This window comes from Ailuropoda melanoleuca, chromosome 6 (assembly GCF_002007445.2).
Source record: "Ailuropoda melanoleuca isolate Jingjing chromosome 6, ASM200744v2, whole genome shotgun sequence".
In the NCBI taxonomy this organism is placed as follows: Eukaryota; Metazoa; Chordata; class Mammalia; order Carnivora; family Ursidae; genus Ailuropoda; species Ailuropoda melanoleuca.
The window spans coordinates 129731744-129740486 of record NC_048223.1 but is presented as its reverse complement, the minus strand read 5'-3'; positions in this window follow the sequence as shown (position 1 = coordinate 129740486).

Sequence of the window (8743 nt, the reverse complement as noted above, 5' to 3'; positions counted from 1 at the left end):
GGAGAAACTCTGGATTAGATGATACACTTCAGATAATCTCCCAGAAATTAGGGCAAACCAAAAAGATGGAAAATCAGAGAGAACGTGCATGAAAACTATGGGATCAATCCAAGGGTTTCACAATTCAAATCAGAAAGAGAAGAGAGAAATCAGAAGGGAAGTGATAATCTATGAAGTAATTTTTAAATTTTTCCAGAGTTAAAGGCCATGTTTCTTGAATGGAAGGCTCCATGCGGGATCTAGCACCAAGAACAGAAAGAGACCCTCGGCATGGCACACGTTGTGATGTTTGCGAACCCTGCTTTCAGAGAGAAACGTCTGCAAGACTCAAGAGAGTAAAAGCAGATGTCAACAGCTCGGCTACGAAGGACCAGGAATCTTTGTTTTTCTCTACGGCGGGCAGCCCTACGGGAAGGCAGTGAAAGCAGATGATGGGGTTCCAAGTGTGCACCTGGAATAGGGGTCAGGTGGTGTAGACACAGAGTGTTGCCCACCAAACCAGGGGAGCCACCAAGATGGCCCAGGGGACCCGGGGAGTGGCCGAAATGACAACAAAGGGCAGCCTGGCACAGCGGAGAAGGAGTGTGGAGAGGGACATCTCTGCCATGACCAGTTGGGACTGAGAGATGCCTGTGGTGGCCCAGGTGGTTGAAATGGCACCCTGAGGCCATTTCGAGGGGCGGGAAGAATTCCCAGGAGGCTCAAAGAAAACCAAGCAACTGATGAAGCCGTGATTTATTTCAGGAAAAAAAGTGCGGAAGGAAACGGCACATATAGTAAAAGCGTGGTCAGCCTTGCTTGGGGCAGCCCTTGGGCCAGACGAGAGGGTCCCTTCCTGCCCTGGGCACTGGGCTGGGGAGGCTCTGAGTTCCACAGACAGAAACACACCAGGGTCCTTTGGGGTTCATAAAATGCTCTCTGAAAGTGAGTGGGTCAGTGTGGAGTGTGTTCAGCAGACGTTGCACTAGCTGGCCAGCCCCTGGGCCGAAGAGAGCAGGGCTGTGCGATGTGAGTGTTTGTGGGGAGAGGAGAGACCCCAGCCTCTACCTGGGAGACCAGAGAAAGGCCAGAGCTGGCCGCCATGGGTGGCTCCAAATCGTTGAAGGCTCGGGCCTCCGCAGTCACGCCCTCCCCTGCTGGGGTGGTGTGTCTTGGGAAGGCTCAGAAGTCCCAGGGCTCCTCGGATGCTGGAATGTTCTGTTCCTTGTGCTGACTGGTGATTACACAGGGTACACGCTGTGTGAAAATCTACTGAGCTGCACCCCTACCCCTGCACGGTTTTCTGGATGTGTGCTCCATATCAATAGAAGAGTTTATTCTATGGGCATTCTTAACGGAAATTATGGGTGAATTGTATTTTGTTCTTAGGCTAAGACAGGATTTCTTTTTTTTTTTAATATTTTATTATTTTTATTTTTTTTAAAGATTTTATTTATTTATTCGACAGAGATAGAGACAGCCAGCGAGAGAGGGAACACAAGCAGGGGGAGTGGGAGAGGAAGAAGCAGGCTCATAGCAGAGGAGCCTGATGTGGGGCTCGATCCCATAACGCCGGGATCACGCCCTGAGCCGAAGGCAGATGCTTAACCGCTGTGCCACCCGCGCCCCTAAGACAGGATTTCTTAAATGAAATACAGAAGCACCAGCACAAAGGCAAATGTTGATGAATGCACGACGTTAAAAGTACTCTCGCTTATCAAAAAGACGCCATAAGGAAAATTAAAAGCTGAGCCAAAAGCAAGAGAAGATATTGGCAATTCTTATTTTCAGGAGATTAGTATGCAGAATACATAAAGAACTCCTATAATTCAATTTAAAAAGATAAAAACAATAGGTTTATGTGGATTAATAGGCAAAAGATAGGCACCAACAGCTCACAGTAGAAGAAAAACAAATGGCCAATAAAGATATAAAAAATGCTCACTGTAACAAGCTAGCAGGGAATGAATTTTATCCTAAACGAGACAGCATTCAGGTGGCGGGAAGGAAGGCTGGAGTCCCGTGCTGGTAAGCCCCCAGGTCCTGCTGCTGTGGGGGGTGTATCCGTTTGTGGGGAGCACCTGGGAAAACATCTGCACCCCGGGTAGGGCTGCATCCACCTGCGGTGACCCCACTGCCCACCCCGAGGCTTCAGAGAAGCAAACGGAGAGTCACTGGGACATGTGGGCAGAGTCACCCATGGCAGCCCCCCTCCCCCACTTCAGCAAAGCCTGGAAAGGACCCGAAGCCCAGGACAAGGGAAAGCCATGACATGAATGAACAGTCGCTTCTTGCAACATAGGGGTGAATCCTATCAATAGCTTTTGACAGAAAAAAGCAAATCCCAAGAGACCTCATGCAGTAGGAAACGTTTCTCATACAAACACACTAGATGTAAGGTGCAAGTGGGAATGCTGAGATTCTAAGAAGGAGGAAACCAAGGGATGGGCTGGTCCACAGTCCAGGCTGGGGGGGGCAGGAGACAGGGGTGCACATGGGGGTGTCCTGGGCTGAGTTGTGGCTCCCTGAAATTCATACGTGGACGTCCTGACCCCAGTGCCTCAGGGTGACAGTATTTGGAGATGGATCTTTGAAGAGGTGACGAAGGTCACATGAGGTCACTAGGGTGGGCCCTAATTCATTCTGACGGGCATCCTTATGAGAAGGGGAGGTGAGGACACGGGAACAGGACGGCCGTCCACACCCTGATGGCTGGGGAGAGCGGCTGCCCCCTCTGCGGTACTTGTTGCCATGGCTACCGGAATCTGGTGGAGGCGCCGGTGGTGGGTGGCGGCTCCTGGGGGCTTCAGGGTTGCGCTCCAGAGCGTTCGGATGCTCTCCGCGTCACGTTGTGCAGAGCAAGGAAGAACTGTGGTGGCAAGCATCTGTTGTCCAGCGGCTGGGGGAGGGAGTCTGGGCTCCTGACCTGTCCCTGCTCACGCCCGGGCCCAGGCAGGTCCTCCCGAGATGTCACTCCCAAGCCGCTGTCGGTCATCTGTAAAACGGAGTGGTTGTGAAGGGTATTTTGTAGGATGGTAACGAGGTCTGAGTGGAGCTTGACCCCAGCACCTTGCTCGTCTCGATGATGCTGGGCGGGGTACCCTGATTTCACATGGGAGAAACTAAGACACAGGGTGGTGCCCCGGGGGCTGGAGTCGGCCCCCGGGGAAGTGAAGAGCCTGGATTCACACCCAGCTGCAGACCGCTCCCCTCCTTCCGGGTGCATCTAAGGGGAGCATGAAAAGGTGGGATCCCCTCCAGCAGCAAGACTCTAAAACGGAAGTGATTTCTCCACGGGGGCCTTTCTGGGGCCCTAGAAGCAGCAAGCTCACACCCTGAGGAGGACTCCGCCAAGAACCGCGCGGCCACTGGCCCCTGGCCCGGGTCCGACAGCCATGGAGCAGCGAGGCACTCTGCTCCCGCTCCCAGGGGGCTGGGCAATGTCACCGCGACCCTTGCCTCCATCTCCAGCAGGTGCCTGGGCCAGATCTGAGCTGAGCGCCCCGCACCGGCCCAGCCTCTTGGTTTCAGGGCCTGGCTTCTTCCCAGCAGAGGCGGCTGCCCAGCCAGAGGGGTGCCGACTGGCCCCTGCAGAGGCTGACCCACAACCCTGACCTTGGGAGCACGGCAGTGCGGCTTCTCCCAGGGAGGTGACAATGGCACACATCCCCGTGCCAGCTTGCGCTCGTGCCAGGAGCCCCAGCCAGGGCAGGCCGCTTTTCCCTGACCGGCCAGACGGTACGTTCGCAACGCCCAGAGAAGCCTGATCCCTGCTGCAGACTCACGTCAACACCGCCGCCACCATAGCTTCAAAACCAGATGCGGTAGCCAGGGTGGTAACAAGCCCGCCTCACGCAAATGAACAAAACTTCTTAAAATCTTAAAGAGAAAGGAGGAGTTTTCTTGGAGCCCGAGTGAGGACAGCTGCCTCTTCAGATGTGCGTCTTCACAAGGAGAGAGCGCTCCAGGGAAGGGACGCTTGGGGCAGGGTTGGGTCTGTCTTTACGGGGAGACTTACAAATCATCATGACCAAGGACATTCCAGAAAGTTGCAGGCTTTATCTCCTGTTTTTAGCATGTGCAAGGCTGCGCCAGCGGAGTCTTATGGGAACCACGGAGGATTCTCGCTTATCTATCTGTTTGGAATGCTCCTTCCGGGATATGTTTTTAACAAGGCAGAAGCACACAGTGTCCTGGGGCAGAAAGAGAGCCATGCTTTGAGGTTTGGTGAATCACTCTGACCTTGGTAAATGTCAACACGTAGCTTCCCTGGGAGCCCAGGAGCAGGGCCCACAAAAAGTTGAAACTGTCCTTTATTTTATTACCTGTTTGAAGAGAGAATTGAGGACAATGCAGAAGCATGGCTCTTTTCCCTAAAGATTTCAGGAGCATTTGTAGAGAACTGCGTCAGAAGTTGGGGGGACCCTCCCCCAGATCCGTCCTCCCCGTGTGGTCCTCATCCATCCTCCTCAACAAGCCCCTGGGGCAAGCCCTGAGCCTGAGTTTCCCTTGGAGGTAGCTCTGGGCACCTCTGAGAGGACGGTGGCCATGGAGGATGGCTTGGTGTCCAGCATCTGGGTGGGGACAGGCACTGGCCTGGCCCACTGGAGTCCAGCTGGCAGAGGCCACTAGCTCCGGGCTTGGAGGGAAGCGTGGGCTGGTGATGGCCGCTCATCCCCCTGCTCCGGAGTGATGGAAGCCCTGGAGAATGGCAAATAAAAGATGTCTGAATCCCGCGTCTGCCCAAGAAACAAGATGTGAACACGTGACTTTAGGTCAGTGTTTGCCTGTGGGTGGGCAGCCCCTGATGGAGTGACAGACGGGGTGAGTCCTCACCCCCTGACGAGCCCGTGTGATGTTGCGTGGGGCCCGTTCGCAGGAATTCCTGGGAGGACACGGGCTCTGCCTCTCAGGAGACGTGCGTCTGCCTGCTTCACTACACGTGTCTGGGACACGCCGTGGGCCGGGTCTGGGGCCCGGGGCTGAGGGTTCAGGATGCTCCCACGTGTGGATCGGTGTGAGCCGGGGACGGACCACAGCAGCCAGGCGGACGGGGAGCGAGGCAGTGCAGGAAGCTACCTCTGTGCTCTCTTTTCGTTATTAGCAGGGGTCGAGTAGTTCAGCGTAAGCAAGACAGATCTAATTCAGGGCGAGGGAATTTTTACAATGGGATTTTTAAAAAGCAGAAATAGAAAATGTTGGATAAATAGAGTGCCACTCGCCTCATCACAAGGCAGTTTGAAGCCATTTCTGCCCCTTGGGGTGCTGACCTGGTGCATGCCCTGGTTGTTCCAAATGAGGGACCTCGAGGTCAGGGAGGGCGAGGACTTGCCAGGGCCCCGGAGCTCCCAGCGAGGGGGCTGGGCTTTGTCCCCCAGTCACCAGTCACCAAAGTACTGAGGTCCTGACATTCGGGCTATTTTTAAAACATGGAAAAGAAAAAAGAAAGGACAAGAAAGTCAGCCAGTCAGGGAGGCCGAGAGTGCATGAGTTGAACAGCAAGTGTAGGTGGCCCACGGCCCACGGCTCTCCGTGAGCCCATAACCTGACCGCAGGCCACGTGGAGCCCGTGTGCTGTGCAGCCGGAGTATGTCATGTTGTGGTTCTGACCTGGGCCGTCCCATCCAGCCCTCAGTGGCTGTGACACAAGCCTGAGAGTGTGTGGCTGCTGAGACAACCCGGGACCAGGGCTTCGATCAGCTGTCTCCAACCTGCCCCGCAGGGCCACAGGTGCCTGTAACAATCGGACCCTCCTCCCCATGCCCCACATTTCCAGCCAGCCAGCGCTCCCAGCCCTTTTCACCTGGCACCGTGCATATGCTGTTCCTTGTTGGGGAACCCAGCTGTTCCCGACCTCCCCCACCATGGGAGCAGATGGGGCGTGGGCAGAGTCCCAAAGGCCCTTGCATAGTTGACCTCTTGCTCCTTTGTATTTGTGTGGGAAACACACGAGTGGCCTGCTGGTCCCAGAAGAATAGAGGCCCGCAGGACAGACCTGGCCTGGATCCGTGGCCCAGAGCCACGCCTGGTGAGGTCTGCCAGACCACAGGCAACCCATAGATGCGTGCCTTAGATGCAAGTTCTCAGGGGTCAAGCTAAGCTGGGGGTGGTTTGTGGTACAGAACTATCGTGGGAACAGCCAGCTGGTACAGGGTCACTTCACCCCTCGACGCAGCCCTTGGGGACCATGTCCAAGATGGCGCTAGGCCAGCTCCGACTGGGGAGCAGCTCCATCCAGCATGGACCTCTGCCCTACCCAAGGAGCCGCTTCACCCGCTCCCTTGTCTGCGATCCCTTAAACCATGTGTATTGAGGCACCACAGGCGGATTTGGCAGTATGTCAACTGTACTCTCATAAAAATGGAAAGAAACAAACAAACAAACAGACCCCTGACCGCAGCCCATTGTCCGGACACCACTCAGTGATTTTTAGAAAATTTGTAGGGCTGTGGGACCAGCACCACATTCCTGCTTCAGAACACCTCTGTCCCCCGTTTCCCACTGCTGTGCCTTCTGCCTCCACACGCTTGCCTTCTCTGGACATTCCGCAGAAACGGAATCATACAATATATAGTCATTCATCAGGCTTTTCCCAGCCATCCCTGTTGCAGCGGACGTCAGTGTTCCGTTCCTTCCCACTGCGGACAGTCTCCCGTCACGTGCATACACGGTTGCCCTGCTCTCCAGCCCGTGGATATTTGCACTACGTGCAGCTGGGGAGATTAAGAATAATGCTGTTATGAATATTCACGTGCATGTGTTTGAGCTGCCGTATGTTGTATTTCTTGGGTGGATTCCTGGGAGTGGAGCTGCTGGGTCGAATGGTAGGTTCATGCTTGAATTGTTAGGGATTGACTGTTGTCCAGGGTGGCTGTACCGCTGTCGTTTCCATCAGCAGAACCTGGGGGCTCCAGTTCGGCCACATCCTTGAGAACACAAGGAATCTAAGGGGCTGAGAATGTGCCTCCTGAGCTGAGGATTATCTTAGGTGAGGGCCGCTGGGAAACAGCACGGCCCCCAAGTCAGGGCGCAGATGTCCATCCTCGAAGGCGCTCTCCCCCTTCCCTCGTCTTGTCACTGCCCTAGAATTTACTGCCCTTTGTTAAAATGGTATATAAACCCCCGGGCCGAATGCCTTTTTGAGCTTTTCAACATCTTTCGTGACGCTTCCCGTGTGCACAGAAAATAAACACCTCTGCCGTTCGTCTATGTGCTGTCAGTCTGACTCACAAGCCCCAGAAACAGGGTCTGAGAAGACACAGGGAAAGGTCCCCCCACTGTGGTGGTGCCTGTGGTTTCTGTTACAGCCGGTCTAGCGAGCACATGGCAGGACCTCAGCGGGGCTTAAACTGTCATCGGCCTGATGACTAGTGGTGTTGAGGACATTTGTATGTGTATTAGCCGTTCGTGTGCAATGGTCAAACGTCTGTGTCCGCCTTTTGTCCACCTTTTAACTGGGCTGCTTGTTTTCTTATAATTGAGTTGTACGAGTCCGTTGTACATTCTTCACCAGAGATACGGTTAGTGGTACCCCTTCCCAGTCTGTGGCTTGTCTCTTTGTCTTCTTAATGGTATCTTTTGAAGCACAGATGTTTTTAAGTCTAGTAAAGACAGATTTGCAGGTTTTTTAATGGCTTGAGCTTTTGGTGTCACATCGGGTGGGTCTTTGCCTCACACAAGGTTGTGTAGGTTTCCCCGGGTTTTCTGGCGGAGCTTCCGTGGTGCCGGCTCTTACACTGAGGCCTCTGGTCTCTTCTGAGTTAGGGTTCATGGAGGGGGCCGAGTTTATGGTTCTCATACAGATATTCGGTTGTCTCTGCAAATGCAGTTTTCTTTGTGGGAATGTTTTCAGTTAAAATTCAATTTTGTGCACACGTGTGGGCGTATTCATAGTCTCTATTCTATCAATCTTGATAAATTGCATTTTTAAAGGACTTCACTAGGTTGAGTTGTGAACTTACGGCACAAAATTTCTACAATATTCCCTGATCGTTCTTTTTTTATTCTTTTTTTTTTTTAAAGGTCTTATTTATTTATTTATTTATTTATTTATTTTAAAGATTTTCTTTATTTATTTGACAGAGAGAGAGACAGCCAGCGAGAGAGGGAGCACAAGCAGGGGGAGTGGGAGAGGAAGAAGCAGGGCTCATAGCAGAGGAGCCTGACGTGGGGCTCGATCCCAGAACGCCGGGATCATGCCCTGAGCCGAAGGCAGACGCTTAAAGACTGAGCCCCCCAGGCGTCCCAAGGTTTTATTTATTTTTTTGAGAGAGAGTGAGAGAGCACGGGCAGGGGGAGCAGCAGGGGCAGAAGAAGAAGCAGACTTGCTGCTGAGCAGGGAGCCCCCATGGGGCTGGATCCCAGGACCCCAAGATCATGACCTGAGCCAAAGGCAGACTCTTAACTGACTGAGCCACCCAGGAGTCCCATCCTGATTATTCTTTTAATCTCATTAGGCTCTGTAGTGATAGCCCCCTTTTCCATTTCTGATATGGCATTTTTTTGCCCTTTTTCTTCTTATTCAATAATGCTAGTGTTTTATCAATTTTATTGACTGTTTTCAAAGGAACAATGATTTGCTTTGTTGTTTTTTTCTCTCAGTTATCATGTTGTTTCATAGGTTTCTGCTCTCATGTCTTTTCCTTCCTTCTACTCACACTGAATTTAAATTACTCTTCCTTTTTTAGCCCCTTAAGATAGAACTTAGATCATTAATTTTAAACTAGTCTGATTTTTTCTTTTCTTTTCTTTTTTTTTTTTTTTT